Source organism: Musca autumnalis, unplaced genomic scaffold (genome assembly GCF_047663935.1).
Source record: "Musca autumnalis isolate F117 unplaced genomic scaffold, ASM4766393v1 scaffold_5, whole genome shotgun sequence".
Lineage (NCBI taxonomy): Eukaryota > Metazoa > Arthropoda > Insecta > Diptera > Muscidae > Musca > Musca autumnalis.
Window position 1 is genome coordinate 99,004,957 of NW_027412088.1, and position 20,086 is coordinate 99,025,042.

At 35.5% G+C, this 20,086-nt stretch overlaps 2 protein-coding genes across 9 annotated transcripts in view; both read left to right on the forward strand.

Moving 5' to 3' along the window:
• Positions 1–20,086, forward strand: part of Miro (mitochondrial Rho GTPase) — a 637,534-nt gene that overhangs the window by 346,258 nt on the left and 271,190 nt on the right. The window lies entirely within an intron of this gene.
• Positions 1–20,086, forward strand: part of atos (atos homolog atossa) — a 172,827-nt gene that overhangs the window by 134,149 nt on the left and 18,592 nt on the right. For 4 of the 8 annotated variants that reach the window (XM_073991128.1, XM_073991127.1, XM_073991125.1 and 1 more), the window contains one exon: positions 14,845–14,930. The gene's annotated coding sequence lies outside the window, so the exon portion shown is untranslated. Of the gene's footprint in view, positions 1–736; positions 1,724–14,844; positions 14,931–20,086 lie in introns of those variants that run through there. The other 4 variants (XM_073991124.1, XM_073991121.1, XM_073991123.1 and 1 more) reach the window with 2 other exon arrangements.

Here is a 20,086-nt window from a genome sequence, read left to right on the forward strand (position 1 = left end):
GTGTACGGGAACGCAAAATGCGTAAAAGTGGTAAAAATTGTAAAAACTTTTTAGTTCTGGAACAGAGCTATTGAATCATTAAAGTTGTATTTGAATCCTTTGTGATTTATGCCAAATCAACTTAGATATGGTCACAATATTCTACAAATGCGTTTTCAGTAATTTCATTGAATAAGTGTTTATAGGTCGGCCTTGTCGACTAAAGGAAACATTTAATTTGGGGTCATGACACAATTATCAAGGTAGGTGCATCGGCGAATTGATACAATAAAAAAAACTTTTGTTGTAGGTAATAGAAAAATTAAAAATTCATGAAGCAGGCGAATAAAATTCAATTGCTTTAATAGCTCATGTTCAAACAGCTGATGCATCTACCTTGATTATTGGGCCTTGGCTGGGACCTCGTTGCATTGCATTATTGCTGCATTTTTTGCACATGTATGGTTATGATTTGATTTCGCTGCAATTTCACCTTCGACAATCGCCGTTTGCTTCCGCCGCCAGTTCTTCTTCATTGCCAACAAAATGGATCGCGCACCGACGCCGCACCTTGTTTGTTGCCCATAATTAACAACAAAGAAATTACATATGTACCTACCCACCTCTCCGTCTATTATGTACAATGTAAAAAAATAAATTACAATTGTGATTTTTTTTTTCTTCTTCCGTTTTTGTGATTTGGTTGGATCCAACAGCGCAATTTGTGATTTGGGTAAATCGAAACAAATTCGAAAGAAATAATCCTAAAATACAACAAAAAAAATAAAATACATCATAAACAATAACTACAAATTGCCCCCATCAAGATATACGAGATACAAAAAAATTGCAGTGGCAGCAGCAACAGCAGCTCGGACAAACATAGCTGCTGGCTGCAATCAAATAAATCAAAACTATTTTTTTTTTTCGTTTGCTTTTTGTTTTTGCCTATTTAGTAAATGAGTGATGCAGCAACAACAACGGCAATTGGAACAATTCCAATGGTTGTGTGTAAAACAGCAGAAATCCACGAGTTTCCTTTTCATTACAACACTGCAACAAAACCAACAACAACAACAGCAGCTAGCAGAAAAATCAATCATAAACAATATCAACAACAACAACAAAAGCAACTGTCAAACGGAGGAGGTAGTAGTGGCGTTGATGCTGTAACAACAACGACATTTGCACGGGCTAATAAAAATTATTTAAATAAAAATAAAAAATCTCAACACGCTCAGATTTCAATACCCCCAATTTCCCATGCCTTACCTTGTCGTCGCATAAACAACAGCAGCAGCAGCACCAACAACGTTCTTCTCTCACTTGTGTCATAAAAGACTTGTCCCCCACACCTTACTACTGCCGAGAGAAATCGAAAAACAAAATAAAAGCATGAAAACAGGAAAATTCCAAATGTAAATTCATGATTATTACAACAACAACAAAGCTTGCGACAAGAAAAAAAGCTATTGGATGGTGGTACCCACCACCACCTACCGAGTAAAAGAAAAGAAAATAAAGTAAAGCAAAATATTCTTCCCTTCCCCTAACAAAAAAAGAAATAAAACGAAGCAATTTTATTTCATTTTTTTTGGTTCGTGCATTGAAGAGTTGAATAATGAACAGACATTGTTTGTGAGAGTGAATGTGAGTGAGTGAGTGGAGTGACCTCAAACGTCATCATCGCCATCAAACAACCAAATTAGCAAAGGAGGAGCAACAATAACCATAACAGCAGAATGTAAGTGACAAAATTATTTTGACCCATTTATTTGTTTTACGTATTGGAAAGTGGAACAAGAAGAAATTTCCATTAATTTTCTTTTTATCCAACCCCCACCTAACATATCAGCTGTGTTAATAAAAACGCAAAAAATAACAACAACAAAAATGTAATTTTCTTGATGTAATATTTTCATATCATTGGTATAATATTTTGCAAATACATATAGTAGGTACATAGTATGTAAATACCCAGCAAACCAAATGTCGGATGTCCGACATATCGAAACAATTTCGGAAGCAAAATCGTTCAGATTTCGTATCGATTTCTATACGATTTTTCGTAGGGGAATTTGTTCAGATTTCGTTCCGATTTCGGAGAACATGTCGGAAGTAAATTTCCCTTCGAATTTGCTAATGTTTTTCTTCCGATTTCGTTACGGATTCGGATCGATATGTCGGAAACAATTTTCCCTTCGCACAACAACCACCTTTTGTATATATCTAAAAAGTAACATTTTAGTTTGTTGTCGAAAAACAAAATGGTTGGTTATAAAATTCGCATATACATTTTTTAAATATTTTAAATATAAATGCAACATATAATAATTCAAGCTAGTGCTGATAGACTCAACATATTCGTACACAAAGTTTACATTGTTCTACTATAACTACAAAAGGATAACAACAGTGAAAATCGCTAGATATCATTGAAATTATAATCTTCCAATAAAAAAAATTATCAATAAAAAAGAGGCATCAAAGAAAAATTTTTTCCTTCGATAATCATACGAAATTGTTCCAAAATTGTTCAGAAACCTTTACGAAAGTTCGGAAGGTACCTCCGATTTTCATACGACATTATTCCGAAATCGTTCAGAAATCTGTACGAAAATTCGGAGGAAGAAATTCGAATTCCGAATTTCCCAAGGATTTTGTTCCGATTTCGTTGCGAATTCTGACCGAAATCGATCCGATTTCGCTCCGACAATTCGTTCCGAAATTATGTCAACCACTTCATACAACTTTCGTTAAGATATCGTTACGATTTCGGATCAGATATCGGACGTAACGTCCGAAATTTGTTCCGATTTCGTTACGATATCGGTACGATTGGTTTGCTGGGTATGTATGTAAATTTATACCTCTGCACATATGTATGTATGTATGTAAATTTAGCTGATATGCCTATTACTTTTTTTGTTATGCATTTTATTTTCTTTTCACTTATCATCATCTCTGTAATCTTTCTTGGGCTAGTTTTCCTTTTTTCTATCACCTAAATACTAAGTTCACACACGGCCACCACACATACCCCCCTTCTCGGTGTGAATTTTAATCAAACCAAAAAAGAAACTGTTATATGTATCTACTATCTCTTTCTATGGATTTTGTTTTGTTTATTTTTATTTGTAGCGCATATTGTCTTCGTGTTGTTGCTTTTCTGTTTTTCATTTTATGCGATCAGTTGTTTTTTGTTTATATTTTTTATCATCTGTTTTGTTATCTATGGGTTTTTTTTATTTCGTTTATCTCTCAGAAACATTTGACAAATTCTCTCGAACTTTTACTCTCATACTCCATTACAGTGATGCCCACTTTTGATGGCAGAAAAATCGCTATTTTAAAAAATATCGCAGATTTGGCATTTTAGTATTTTTTGTCGTCCAGTTTGCAGTATATTTCTTTTCTTCTTTTGTTTCTCACTAAATTTGTGATCATATCATTACATACATGTGCATATGTATGTACATATAAGCTTTGTTCCTTTCCTTTTCCAGTGGTTAGCATGTTCCCTTTGCACTCGTATTGTCCCAGGTTTGATTCCTTGGCCAGACATCAAAACATTTTTAAAATGACAAAATTAACATAGACGACAATTTCAACTAATAACACTTTGCAACATTTTTAAGGTGATCTTGTGCAAACAATTCGAACTGATGATTTTTTGAAAGTACAGACCCAAACGACAAGAAAGCCTAGTTGGGTTTTGTTGTGTCAGATCGAGCTCGGATTTTATGGCCCCATCTAAACATGGTTAAATATTGAGTTTTACAGAAATTCGGGGCTATATCTCTGAAACCAATGCGAATCTTCTTCTGAGCTCTGAAGCAAATTTGTAGATAAGGACAAGAATAAAATATTTCGAGAAATAATGAACTCGAAAAACAACATTTATTGCCTCAAATTTCCAAATACATATATGCAAAAATTCCAAAATTTTTATACTTTTCGCACCGGATCTCCAAAACCGTTAAATTTTTCTGAATATTTTTTTGGAAAAATATTCCCCGGAATGTAATACACAACATGAAATCAGAACATGTCATTGTTGTAAAATGCCTCTATCCCGTTGTTTTCAGCATATATTTCAACGACGATTTAATAAAAATTTCAATAATGTAGTGAAATCCGAAATGCGGGAATAAACTGTTGGTGTGAACTGTGTTTGAAATACGTGTTGTAAAATATATGATGCAAAATACCGCTGAAACAACATGAAGTAAGCATTTTAGAATTTCAGAATGTTCTAAAGAATTGTTGAGAACTTTATTTGGACGATTTTTGCAAGAGGTTACTTGGTTCAACTCCCAATAGTTTAGACGATACTGGCCAGAATTTCAGCAATTATGTAAAATTTTCTATATTTTATAGATTTTGATGCCCTAGATGGAGTTTTTCTTATGTGGTTTTTTCAAAAGATAAGTTCTACTGGTTTAGGGCTACAATATTGCTAAAGACAGCAGGGCCAAATTCCTATTCGTTTCTGAGATAAAGGCCTGATAAATGCAAAAAGGTGTAGATTTAGCCCGGTTTAGATGAGGCCAAAAAATCCGAACTGCATCTGACAGGAAAAACCCTACTAGGGTTTTTGTAGTCTAAATATGTACTTTCGAAAAAAGCATACTAAAAGTTGTTGCATTTTCAGTGTTGCATAGTGTAATAGTTCTTTGAAAACATATGTACGCTGAAAAAGTAATTATAATAATAAAAAAGTTAAAAGAATAAAAACAAAAACCAAAAATAAAACATATTTTTTCGTCGTTACCAGTTTTTCGCTAAAATAACATCCTAACATCCAGGTGTCGGGTGCCACCGTGGTGCAATGGTATGCACACCCGCCTTGCACGCTGAAGGTCGTGGGTTCGATTCCCCGACCAGGCAACATCAAAATTTTCAACGGTGGCAAAATACCCCTCAGTAATGTTGCCGACATTTCCTGAGTATTTCAGCCATGTAAAACTTCTCTACAAAGTGGTGTCTTAAGACACGCCGTTCGGACTCGGCGATAAACAGTAGGTCCCATATCATTGAATCGGGGTGCACTCATTGATATGAGAGAAGTCTCCCTTGTCCCGTATGGGATGTTTGTGGAACAATTATATATATATATATAACATCCAGGTGTCACGATATCGACTTTAGCAAGTAGAATCTATGCCGTGGTTCATTTCTTACTTCACGGTTAGCCTTCATCGTTAAGAATGCGAGCTCGCAGGCGAGTGTTTCTATCGCTTGGCAGTGGCTACATCGGGTAGTGTGTGATAGAAAATGCCTGCTGGAAAGTATGCAAAGAATGAAAATTAGACTCAATATGTATTGTCGGTTAATGGACCAATGCAAAACAGTCCAATTTTGGCTTTGAAAACATCAAAATACCTCTTGAAAGTATTGGAAAAAAGTAGACCCTCAGTGAAGTATTTTGAATGGACATACAAGAGTCTCAAAAAGTGCGCCAAATCCAATAAAACCCATCAAATATAGCAATTAAAGCCTTACTAGAAAAGCTGGAATACCGAATTTTTGGGTACTATATTCTTTATCCAACGAAATAGTATGCGAAATCGGGTTCAGGCACATAATAATGATTGAGAAGATATCCTCACTGACATCATTAGGAAATATTTAATAGTCATTATTCTGAATGTCAGTAAAAGGGATCCAGAAAGTTCAACTACCACCATTCCAAAAGCCGGATCTTGACATTGTAATCTTATTTGTGTAAATTGCTGATGTAATATAACACTAAACTAATAAATACCTCGGGCCAAAATCCTCAACCCTTATAAAAATTTTGGATCCATTTAGATCCAAGAAATCATAGATTTGGTAATTTTTGCAATACATTTATTGTCAACCCCATGTAGTAGGTAATTCTTATTTTAGTCCGCATTTGTTATAAATCGCAAAAAAAAGACTTTGTATATTTTGACGGAATATTGTTTTGAGGATCAATAGCAAGAGATTTGCACAAAATGCACGAACAAATAATTTCTGCAATTTTGCTCTTTGCAATACATTTGTTGTCTCACTGTATTTTATATACGGCATAATTATTCGGGTGTGTTCTGAGACACACTTCATCTCTCACTTCACATCTCAAGCATTTTATTCACCCCAAATAGGAGTAATTTTTTGCGAATTTTTGCTGCTCAGATTCACTAGGGTATTTAAAAAGAAGAGTAGGCCCCCTAGTCCGTCCATAAAATACTCGAAAAATATGCGTATATGAGAACAAAATGCTTGAGGCGTGAAATGAGAGGTGAAGTGGGTCTCAAAACATTACCGATAGTGTTTGTTTCTTTTCTGGTCAGAGGCTGAGGGTATATCTCCGTCTGACTGATACTTTCTTACTTCTTTGTATTTATTAGGCATTATGTTTAAGGACAATGTGGATATAAATATCTTTTAGCATATTGCTGATATGAATTTAATCACAAAAATATTGAAATGTATGAAATTACGAAAACATACCTATTTACGAAAACTAATTTATCAATAAACGCTGCTCCCACTTGTAAGAAAACGATTCTATATACATACAAACAATGTTCAGACAGACTTTAAACAAGTTTGTGCAGTGTAATATTTTCTCAAGCAATGTTAAAAATGGTTTATGAATTCTCGATTTGTATACAAGATGCTACCTGAAATAACTTTAAATGAATGGTGGTTACACCTGGGAGAGAAAATAAATCTCCGCCAAAGTTGACATTTTAAGGGTTTTTTTTAGGTTTTCACGATTTGGCTTGGAAACCGCAAGTCCTATCGAAATGGGACTAAAGAAAATGTTGTAGCAGTGAAAGTTCACATATTCAGGGTTTTCTAGGTTTCTTAAAAAACTTAAAAATGTGAACTTTCACCGCGATTTATTTAAAAATCACTCCAACTTTTTTCGGATTTTACTCATCTGTGAACATTGCCGTTTATTTTAAAAATGTAATTGACATCACTGTTGCAAGTATCCAAGAATTGATGCTATCTCATGCTACTGCGAAACTAATACTCTCTCATTGTGTCAATAACTGCATGTTTTGGTAAGAACGTTTTCAGACGATAAGGTTTGACTGCTCAAAAACGTGGTTTCCGTTTTGACTCTTATTCGTAATTTTCACATCTAGTGTTGCGTTTTTGAAGTCATTGTATACAAGCGTACTTTTTGAACAAAAAGAAGTACGGTTTTACATAAATGTACCAAAAAGGTTTATGTGTGTATTGTATTTGAAAATTAAAAAAGTAATTCTTGTGAATCCCATAAAATTGGGTAAAATGTATGCGTTGTTAAAATTGTTGCCTCATGCGCGCATGCCATGTAAAAAATAATGTAATAATTCTTACCACCTGAAGGTAAGATGATACCTGCGTTACCAGCGTAAATTTTTCAAGAAAGATTTTTATGAAATAGGGAAATTACCTTTGTTATTAACAGGTACATAGAAGTCATGTTTTATAGAACACCTTTATTTGTAAAAAATATGATGAAACAGGTAGATAATATCTTACATGCTAGTGTTGTATGTATGGTACTTTATGTACGTTTTCGTTCACTTAGTTCCACATTTTGTTTCAACACTGACACAATTTACGAATGACAATCAAAACGGACAACGCATTTTCGAGCAGGCAAACCTTATCGTGTGAAAACGTTCTATGTTTGGTTTTTTCTGTGTTCCTATCAGGGATGCCAACTGTTCCGAGGCAAAAAAATCTCTACAGAAAAGTTTTGTTAAAAACCACCACAAATCTCCACTGATTAAGACCAAAAAGCATACGAAAATTCGTAAAAACGGCAGAAATTACCAACTGCTACACAGAAAGAAAGAAATTTAAAAACATCGCACATACATGTTTATACCCTCAGCCTTTAGGCTATGAAGGGTATATGAGGAAAAGTCAAATTTTTTTAGTTTCCATGAAGCCAAGGTTTGCACTATTATAATACGCGAACTATCGTAGTTTACCAGTAACTATGACTATTGCTGGATTATTTTAGATGTTTTTGTAGGTACAAAGCTCAAAAATTTAGACAAAAAAATTTAATTTACGTAGTAGTTACGACCGCGTAAAGGAAAAAACATAGGTAAAAACACGTTGAAGCTAAACAGGTTTTTTACATTGCTATTCGATTTCTGATTAAACCATTCAAATGAGAGACATCTGTCCAAAGTAAAAGTAGGAGAATACAAAATGAAGATTACACTTCTAATGTATCATTTTCCAAAATTTCCACTGCATCCACCTTTTATGGATGCTGACATTTTGAAGCCGGATTTCAGGTGTTTTTTGTATTTTTTATGTAACTGGGACGCGCATTCGGATATATCGAAAAACCAATTATAGGATTAAAGAACTCGCGATTTCGCATAATCTGATATGTATATTGAGTATGTAGCCCACACAGCAGCAGAGTAATCTACTGCCAAAGGCCAAAATTTAGTGTGATATTTTTTCTAAAAAAGCTATTTTTTTGGGTACAGTATTTACAATATCATTTTGAGTGTGCTGGTACCCCGCGATATTTTAGTTTTTCGACGATCCGGATCATATGAATCACAGATCATAAAAATCCATATACTAGAACGGCGGAAATGGCTACTGCAAAAATTGAAAAATTTGCGAAAAATGTTTTTCAAAATATCGCTGACTAATTCGCGTTTTATGTGGATCGTTTCCATTTCAATGAAGGAAGTGAATCAACACTCGCGTTTGTGCGAAAACAGCGGTTTGAAAAATTTAGTGGCGTGGGAGCTGTATCCGATTTATCCAAAAAAATACAGTGTGATGCTACATCCACGGTTCTTGATGGATTTTATTGAAATGTGTTTAGATCGATGTATTTTTTCACGGTTGATAGTGAAATCGGATGCGCATAAAAAGTGTATGCACTTTGTGCAAAATATAAGCGTTATACAGTTGGACACTAAACTGCAGACGATGCTACATCTTAGCGGCCAAAGTAAATCCTGGCAAATGTGTACAAATTAAAAGAGAAGAATTCGCTATATTGGTAAACCGCATGCGCATCAAGTGATTTTGAGGATTTCGCGATTTACACGCATTTCAAAATGAACATTACCCGATACAATTTTATTTCAAGATTATACCCCATTTAAAGGAACCCAACATTTATTTGAAAGATATCCATATCTTCTGCTAGATGTTAGCGTGTTTTCGAGAAGTGATTAGAATAAAAAATTTGATTTATTGCGTGAAATTTAACTAAAATAGAAGAAAAACTCCAACCTATTTTTCTTACATTTTGTTCAACTAACTCACAAAATACATTTTAATAAATATTTTCTCTTACAAAAATTTTATAAATTTCCTCAATATATTTTTTTGTTTTCGCTATAATATGAAAACCACTAAACGGATTTGTATAGTTTTGGTTTCATTTGAATCTTCGCGATGTATAGATTACGTACATATTTTTTATATATTTTTCAGAGGCATAATCAGGTTGAATTTTATTAAAACAAGTTGCAAACTACCAATTGTTTGGAATTCTTTCCTAATTTCCGCGAAAATGCACAACTTTTTCACTAAATTTATGGGACCTCAGTAAACATATTAGTATGTAGGGAGCCCCTAATTAAGAGAGTTTCTCAATATAATGATTAGAGTCTTTTAAAGATTTTTTCTTTTTATCAGGATTGAAACCGCCATAACTTTTGCGCGCAACAACCAAAATTAGTATCACGAACAGATTTAAGAATAGCATTTTTTTCCCAATCTATGTACCAAAAATCTTTCATGTAGCTTAAAAAAAAATTTTTAATTTTTTTTTTTTTTTTGTGGAAAACTAAAAAATTTTGTCTTTTCTTCATATACACTTTCATACGGGCAAAATATGCCTCATCGAAATAATGGTTTTAGAGTCTAAAACCTAAAATTTAGACCCCAAGTATGTTTGGACGAAATGTGTTTCAGACAATTTGGAGTCGATTGAGCAATGTCCGTCCGTCTGTCTGTCTGTCTGGCTGGCTGGAGCGCACGATAACTCTCGAAGGGAAGAACCGATTCGGTTCAAATTTTGGCTTTCGTAATATTTTGTCCAAACTTAGTTTAAGTTCGAAGATGAGCTATATCGGTCCACTCTTTCCGGTACCTCCCCCACAAAAGTTCGAAAATGTTCGGAAAATTTGTACGCACGATAACTCTTGAAGGGTGTAACCGATTTGGTCCATACTTTGCCCATCGTGGAGCGTGTACCAGACTTAGATCAGGTTTTAATATGGACTCAATCGGTCCACTCCGGCGGGTACCTCCCACACAAAATTTTGGAAAAGTTCAGTTTAGGAACATCTCTCGAATCGCTTTGATTTTTGCTTTAGCAACTTGTATTCACTACCCTCCATACGACGGTATAAGTTTCATCAGGGGTAAGTCCATACTTCCTGAGAAAATAGCCTGAAAGTTGCAAAAAACCCCTATGACACCGTGTGAGGAGGTTGGAGGGCAAAATAACTCTCGAACAGGTCTGCCGATTCGGTCCAAAGTTTGGCCTTAGTAATATTTTGTCCAAACATAGTTTAAGTTCGAAGATAAGCCATATCGGTCCACTCCTTCAGGTACCTCCCCCACAAAAGTTCAAAAATGTTCGGAAAAATTGTGCGTACGATAACTCTTGAAGAGAGTGGCCGAATTGGTTCATACTTTACACATCCTAATATATCTACCAGATATAGATCAGGTTCAAATATGGACTATATTTGTCCACTCCATCCGGTACCTCCCACTCAAAATTTCGGATACATGTTCACTTTAAGACCTGCTTTCGAATCACTTTGATTTTTGTTGAAGCAACTTGCATTGCTGCCTCAATTGCGATGGTAAAAGTTGTTTCAGGGGCAAGTTCATACTTCTTGAGCAAACATCCCTGAAGTTCTAAAAAACCCCTATGGTACCATATGTAGTGGCTGGAGATCCATTCTTTTTAGTATCTCCTCCGCAAAACTTTTGATATTAAATCCTAATCAACATTTTTGTCAGTTCAAACGCCCAAAATTCTTAAAACTCCCTAAATACATGCGTTTTTTGGAAAAAAAAATTGTTTCAATTTACACAGGCTGAGGGTATATCTCGGTCGGCAAAGCCGACTGATACTTTTTTACTTGTTTTATCCATTTTTTCAATATATTTCAATTCCCATGCTTTTCTGTATTTTTTAACACTATCTGGCCTCTAAATGTATGAATATTTCATTCGCTGCACAATATACTATTTTTCGTTTGCTTTAAAAGTGATGACAGTAAACAATGTTGCGGAAAAATCGATACAATCGCTAACTTAAACAGCCAAAATCGCTACTATAGCGATTTAAAATAAAAAATCGCTACAACTCATAAAAAGTGGTTTTTGTACATCAAAAATCACCACAAGTAGCGGGAAAACCACCAAATTGGCATCTCTGGTTCCTATGCTTTGTATTCATTTTCATACATTTATTTGTAAGTCAATGCCTTTTTTGGACAACTTTTCGTGCATTTGTACACGAATAATATTCTCTCCCATTTGAGATAAAATATTAGCTCTGTTCCTTTACGTGCAAGAATCTTCAAGTTTTACCACTTTTTACTCGAAAAGCGTTCCTTTACTTATGACACAATGCAATTCATATGGGATCAGTTTACAACTTTTACTACTTTTGCCGGTTTTACCATTTTCAAAAGTAAAGGAACAGACCAATTATGATGTGTTCGGCAAAATAATGCACTCTACATTAGGTACACACATTGGCTGGCACGTTATTTTGTGAAATAACCGTGTGGTATGCCCACATTTTTTACGACTTATCTCTTTCCATGTTTACGTGTATGAATGGGAGTATCAGAGGGAGCCATTCGTATCTCAAATGCGATAGACACGATGTCAGTCAGTGAGTTCATATTGTAGAGTGCATAAATAGGCCGACTTCCGTATTGTCAGTTGCCTTGTTTTCGTGCATGAAACTAGGGGTTCTTAAATCGAGTTCCATACTAGAGTAATTTTATGAAATTGTAGTAGTGGGGAAATCGACTCATGTAGAGTTGTTAAATCTATTGAACTAGTTCAGTACTATAGTTCGTTTGCGAATGAGTAATTTTATGAAAACAAAGAGATAATATTACTCATTCGCAGTCCGTTCATACAAATGACCGGTGTCCACTGAACTATATAGTGAACTAGGTCGTTCAAATGAACTAGATTTTAACAACTCTAGTTTCATGCACGAATACAAAGCAACTGACAATACGGAAGTCGGCCTATTTATGCACTCTACAATATGAACTCACTGACATCGTGTCTATCTACGAAACGAAAATCAGGATATACATACTTGTGAGTCTCTAACACAGTTTACATTGTTAATTATATGTATTGCGGATTTATTTATTTATTTATATTTCATCTACCGAGATTGACTCTTACAGATTACATACAATTATTAGTAACTAGTTATATATCATTAACAATTTCTATAATATCTTTCTTTAACCTATTCTTATTAACATTAATATCAATTAAATTGGCAACATTATTAAACAATCGTAAACATCGTGTTAATGGCTCATTCATTCCATAGTTTGTTCTATGAAATTGTATTGAAAATAAATGTTGTTCTCTCAGGTTTCTAGGGGGCACATAGAAGGGCAGAAGACATAATAATTCGGGAGAGTCAATATTCGAATCCAATATATCCTTTATAAAAACTACACCTTGCATTTTCCTACGATTTTCTAGGCTCATAATTCCAAGGGTATTACAACGAAATTCATACGCTGGCATATCGCTAAAAGAAAATGTGTTTCGCAGAACAAATCGAGTGAATCTTTTTTGAACTTTCTCAATGCGGTTTTTATCGCTGTGTGTTTGTAATGTGAACACCCCACATTTTTTTATCTTTTTTTGGTCGTTTGACCCAATTTACATTGGGCGAGTTTACTTGCGGCAATTGTCATTTTGTAGGAGAGAGAGGTGAGGCATATGGTAACCCTTTGCCTCTCAGCACCCTCTCTCACCTAAAAACTGACAATTGCCGCAAGTAAACTTGCCTAATGTAAATTGGGACTTACGTTTCTTCTCCATTTTTTACTTTGAAATACTCCTCTCATTTATGGAGATGGAGTTATTTGTACCATTTCGTACAGAAAACAATTGTGGGGACGTTTTGTTCCATTTTTATACCTCCTCCCCACACTACTTCTCTCTTTCTATCTACTCAAGACAATTTAATTGAATAAAAAAAAAACTTGTAGTGATTCTTCTTGTGTTTAATTTAATGAAATGACATTTATCAAATTAATTTATGTATGTACGTAGATACGATACCAAGCTGGTCGGTTGGTCCACCATTTGAATAATGAATAACTAAATCATTTGTTGAAATTTTACAGACGTATGTATGTGGTGGCTATGCAATAAATTCGCGGTTGTAGTTGTCGCCATCTCCTCCATCGTCATTGCATTTAATGTGCGTTCATTTGCTAATTGGGTTTTATTATTTTAGGCAACAAATGAATGGCAACATTTTAATTTCATGTGTGCCCTGATGTTCAATGTTGATTACCAATCAGTGGAAACGTAGCGTGACCTTCTTAAGATTCTTATATGTATTACTAAATTATTGAATTATTCCACGTTTACATTAGAGCATTTTTTTCGTGTGAATGACTTTTCTAAAGATTTACTTATTTGAAGTAAATACTGATATGCGATGAAATTGACAAATTCCACTAGATTTTCTGCATTCAGTTCCTGGTAACCGTAGTATTAACTATGTATATATGGCAAATTTATTTCTCTTAGCCAATCTTTCATATTACACTCCAACAAAGATTTCTCTATCTAGACTAGGGATACGTAATCATTGTTGCCTTCAATTAAAACGTCTGCTTTTCTATTTTGAAAAATAACCGACTTTCGATTTGTACCCGCCAATTCAAAATCGGCCCCGTCTCAGTTTTTAGGTATTTTTTGAAAAATATTGCCAAGCGAAGGCATCTTCCGTAGTCAGTAGGAAATTCGAATATTTGGATTTCAGAATTTTTAATACAAAATTCGATTAAAAGATTAATTGAAATTCAGCTTACATCTCTCTAATCTGTGTCAAACAATGGAAAGATCACATTAAGCCAAACGTTCTTTCCATGCAACAGACCACAAGATCTTTTCACAATTCGCTTGGTCCAAAATTCAAACTTAACAAACGTTAATGATAACGCCGTTTATTTCAAAAGCTGATTTTTTAGCAGACATCATCTCGACATTAATCATTATTTTGCCATTCAGTGTTTTTGTGTCATTTCATTGTTTGTCTCTTCGCATTTTTTTCTAATTTATTTCATCATACATACATTTGTATTCAAAAAATTCAGTGACCAACCAAAATCGATCCGCAACATCGGTGTACTATGTGAATCAGTTGAGAATTGAAAAAAAATGACGTCAGACGCATATTTCTATTTCTTCGTATACCAAGGTACCGTTAAATGTGTAGAAGACAAATTTTAAAATTATGTGTTATTGCCAAAAACGGAGATGAAAAAGCAGATATTCACCCCACGAAACATGTATTGAGTAATGAATGTGGGTACCCTCCCAGAAACAAAGCATATCATATCGGAAAAACGGAATACCAACGTCATTGCCATAATAAATATTGGTCGAATTATTTCAGGCATTTCTTGTTTTCAAATTCGAACACAGCAATTAAAATGTTGTTGCTTGTCCCCAAGAAATTGGCATTAAATATTTAAAATAAATTGTCCTAGTTTTATTTTAAAATATAATTATTTGTTTTTTTTTTTTATTTTTTTAATAACTAAACATGTTCATTTTAAAAGTAACTGTTTCCATTCTCTTTTTGTTCACTTTCAGAATGTTTAAATATCTATTGACAATGATGCTTCTATAACCCGTTGGAGATTTATCTTTAGGCAGCAGGTTTACAACGAAAGATCGTGGTAAGTACACACTCTGAAAACAAGTAAAAATAGTATCAGTCGGCTTTGCCGCCAACACCCTCAGCCTGTGTGAATTGCAACTTTCATCTAAGGACAATATAGAATCGAATACCGGCTACACAACAAAAATCATTTTTCCCAATAATTATTTAGGAGGTTTCCAGATTTTGTGGCCCTTTTTGAACGTGTGAACTTGTAAACAAAAAAATATAAATTTCGATTGTAGCTCAAAAGTGTTGCGGAGGGGATACCGGAAGAAATGCATTGACATAGTCAAATTTGGAAGTAAATCTTATTTTGGGAGTCATTTCTTTTCGATAGATATCGGGCCTGTCAGACTTTTCAGTTGATCACCTCATAACTTAGAGGTTTTGGACATGCCCACGAAAAACATAATAACGCTGTAAACAGGATCAAAAGAAGTAACATAGGTATAATTTTTCAAAGGATCTTGAAACAGATCCTAAACTGTATTTAACCCCCACTTGTAAATTTCAGAAAATCAAAAAATGTTGTATTGGCTTGTTTTAAAAATGTGGTAACACTTTCAAGTCGATCGGAACAATATTTCCTGAAATATGACCTTTGACATAGACAATAAAAATGTGCTTTTCTCGAAATGACATTTTCAAACCGTTGCCAACTATAGCTCGAAAACTAATGTATCGATTGTCATACAATTTTGTGGGGTTATAAAGGACATGGAGATCTAGTCCTTCATCGATCGATTTTATTCTCAAACAATTTTAAGCCAAAAATTTAAATTTTCACTTTTTGGTCCAACATTTTAGTAAAATCTAATATTTAAAAAAAATCGATAAATGAAGGACTACATCTTTATGTTTTAATTCCAAATAAGCCCACAAAAATACCAAAATCTCATAATAAATGAAGGACTACATCTTTATGTTTTAGTTCCAAATAAGCCCACAAAAATACCAAAATCTCATAATATTTTTTTCTTCTCAACACAAAAAAAAATTCAGAAAAAAATTGACCAAAAAATTTTGGTAGTTTTCGTGAAAAAAAATCATTAAAAATACCCATATTGGGCTTCACAAGTGGGGGAGTCACCCCTTAAACAAAAATGTTGAACTTTTGTGGGGAGCTATCCTAAGGAGAACACCAATATTTACCCATTTTCGAAGATAAACTATATTTGGACTAAATATTAGGACCCCAATGTTTGCGCGTTTTTTTAACTTTTGGGCGGAGGTACCCGAAGGTTTGGACTGATATTGTCCATCTTTGAACTTTAACTAAGTTTGGACAAAATTTTACGAAGGCCAAATTTTGGAGTGAATCGATTGATCGGTTCGAGAGTTATCGTGTGCTCCAGCCACTACACATGGTGCCACAGGAAGTATTTTCTCAGGAAGTATGGACTTGCCCCTGAAAAAACTTGTGCCGTTGTACTGGGGACAGCGAATAAAAGTTGTTACAACAAAAATTTAAAGGATTCGAGAACAGTTCTTACTTAAACTGCACTTCTCCAAAATGTTGTATGGGAGGTACCCGTAGGAGTGGATCGATAGAGTCCATATTGGAACCGCATCTATGTCTGGTAGAAATTTTATGATGTCCAAAGTATGAACCAACTCCTCTGTTACTGCCTTCGACACTTACTCGCACCATTTTAGCGAAAAGTTTTGAACTTTCGTGGAGGATGTACCTGAAGGAGTGTTCCGATATGGCTCATCTTCGAACTTAAACTAAGTTTGGATAAAATTTTACCATGACCAAATTCTGGACTAAATCGGTTGATCGGTTCGAGAGTTATTGTGTGCTCCAGCCACTACACATGGTGCCACAGGCCACGGGCCATTTTCTCAGGAAGTATGGACTTGCCCCAGAACAAACTTGTGCCGTTGTACTGGGGGCAGCGAATAAAAGTTGTTACAACAAAAATTTAAAGGATTCGAGAACAGTTCTTACTTAAACTGCACTTCTCCAAAATGTTGTATGGGAGGTACCCGTAGGAGTGGATCGATAGAGTCCATATTGGAACCGCATCTATGTCTGGTAGAAATTTTATGATGTCCAAAGTATGAACCAACTCCTCTGTTACTGCCTTCGACACTTACTCGCACCATTTTAGCGAAAAGTTTTGAACTTTCGTGGAAGATGTACCTGAAGGAGTGTACCAATATGGCTCATCTTTGAACTTTAACTAAGTTTGGACAAAATTTTACGAAGGCCAAATTTTGGACTGAATCGGTTGATCGGTTCGAGAGTTATCGTGTGCTCCAGCCACTAAACATGGTGCCATAGGAGTTGTTTACAACTTTCGACCTATTTTCTTAGGAAGTATGGACTTGCCCCTGAAAAACTTGTATCGTCGTAATGGGGGCAGCGAATACAACTGCCTGAAACAAAAATCAAGCGATCCGAGAGCAGGTCTTAAACTGAACTGCATTAAATTGTTTCTTGTCTTCAGTTTTTGGCCCGATTTTTCTAGGTGCTGTTTGAAAGATAGGGTTCTGTCAAAAATTATACCAAGGTATTTCGTATTGAAGTTGTGACAGAGGGAGGCACCGTTAAAATTTATTAAAAATTTCCTGTCTGCTTCGACGTGAGGGAGGTGGAAACAGCAGACTTCTGTTTTTGAGAGGCTAGGTTTTAGTCTCCATTTGTGGCAGTAGGATGATATTAAAGATAAATCTGATTCCAGAACCTTCTCTAAGATTTCGAAGTTCGTGTTTTGTGTTGCGATTGCCATATCGTCTGCATAATTGAATTTACGGGAAGCTGTTTCCGGAAGATCATGGATGTAAAGATTAAACAGGGTTGGGGCAAGGACCGAACCCTGGGTAAGGCCGTTATTGAATTTTTTGGGTTCTGCTGGAGCTGTCGTTTAAGTGGGCGGTAAAAAGTCTGTCGCTGAGTATAGCCTGTATAATGTTGCATATCCTACTGCAGGCGATTATTTTGTTTAGTTTTAGTAACAGACCATTCTTCCAGACTGTGTCGTAGGCTGCCGTTAGATCAATGAAAGACACTCCAATTTTCTGCATCCTGTCGAAACCATTCTCGATGTAGTTCGTGAGTGCCAGTACTTGGTCGGTGCAACTTCGGCCCTTGTGGAAACCTGCTTATTCGTTGGGGATGAATTTGTCAATTTCATCTTCAATGCGGCATACAATTAGACGCTCGAAAAGCTTCAGGCACACCGAAAGAAGAGCAATGGGCCGATAACTCGATGCTTCCGCTGGATCTTTACCTGGTTTCAAAAGCGCGATTACTTTTGATCTTTTAAAGGAGCGGGGGAGGTAGCCGGAGTGCAGAATGTCTGTGTAAAATCTTGCGAGCCATGCTTTCGTACGTGGTCCGCTGTATAGAATAAATTCAGGGTAGATGCAGTCGACGCCGGCGGCTGTTCCTGGTTTCATTTTTGAGAGAGCATGGTCGATTTCAGATCGGCTTTAGATAGTTTTATTATATGTGAAGCGATGGCATTTCCTTTACAGATGGTTTTGAAGATGGAGGAGGGTTAGCAGCTGCGAGCTTTCGTAGGAGACTCCATGCTTTGCGACTGGAGTGCTTGAAGTTCATACTGTTGACGGTGTTGACCCACTCCGATTTTCTAGCTTCGTCAAGGCTTTTTTATTAATTCATCTGCAACTTCTGGGCTTTGTGTGGAACGGAACTCTTCCAGAAAACGTTAACTTTCTTCGTTCCAGCAAGGGATGAAATCTTTTCGGTAACCACGGGGGATACACTTTTTTGCTGTTGCGATGATAAGTTCGGTGAGTCTATCGAAATTCTTTGCAGTTGGAGGGATGAATCTGATGTCGCAATCAAGTTTTGTTGTGTATTTCGACCAGTCGGCTTTCCAGAAGTTCCATCTTGGCTTTGGGATGGACCGTATGGCTGGTATTGTAACACCGATATTTATTATAGCTGGCCGGTGTTGACTTTGTGGGAAGATGGGGAGTATATGTCGTGATGCATGGTGCGGTATGCCGTTAACGCAGGATACAAAACATAAGTCAGGATTGTAATCGCGGTTCCATCTCGACGAGTGAAAACTACCGGGATCTTTTGCGTCGAATAGCAGGTGCAAATCGTTCATTTCGGCCCATTGGGATAGTTGTTCACCATTTTCGTCTTCGTTGACGTACCTTCAGAAGCTATGGTGACTGTTAAAATCTCCACAATATATAGCTGGGTGGGGATAAGTGGGAAGTACATTTTCAGACCAAAATATAGCAGGAGATTTGTATATGTTAGTGATATGCTGACCTTGAATTTGTGTTGTGATTAGGGATATATCACCTTCGTCTGTACATTGCATAACCTCGGCGCCGCTAATGTTGTTATGGATGTACGTCGCGCTACCGTATTTTGGGTGGTTGATGGCTGCTAAAAGTTTATAGCCGGGGATGTGGCCTTTGTTGTCTAATATTTGCTGGGATGATGTGTGGGTTTCCTGTATTAGGACAACGTAAATTTTTTCATCTGCCAATATGCGGGACAGATATTCTGACTTAGCATTGCTGATGCCTTCAATGTTTAGTTGGCATACTCGGACCTGTTGTCCTACTGCTTTATTTGATTTTGCCATTTGTTCAATTATGTGTGCTTAGGTTGTTTCTGGTTTCTTTTAATCTTCTTTTTTTGTTGCTCATGTATATATAATTTTCTCGACCAGATATCAATACGGATATCAGACATATGTTCAACTGAGAATTGGATCCTTTTTTCTTATATTTTTATTTATCAATTTTTTGGGTTTTATCTCCTGGCTTAAGAAGAAAAAATACACAGGTTTTTTTCTTCTTAAGCCAGGAGGTTCTCTTCGGTTGATATTGAATAAAACTTGATTCTTTGGCTTCCGATTCGCTGTAGTTCATTTAGCGTTACCCAGGATGCTCCACGAGGAGGCGAACTACGGTTGCATCCCTGCAACTTTTACTATTTTAGAATACAATTAAAGTTTTAAAACATAAAAAAGTTAAGAAAAGCCAACAAAAATGCAGTGTGAAATATTTAAGAGAAAATGTGTCAGATTCTCTTTGTGCATCCCTGGTTTAGACTATGCACTTATAAGATGATTTATGCATTATCTCGATTTGTTGGACATACTATATTATATGAAAATAAAAACTTAAATCGACTGGATTTGCTAAACAAGGCATAGTCTAAACCAAACCCGT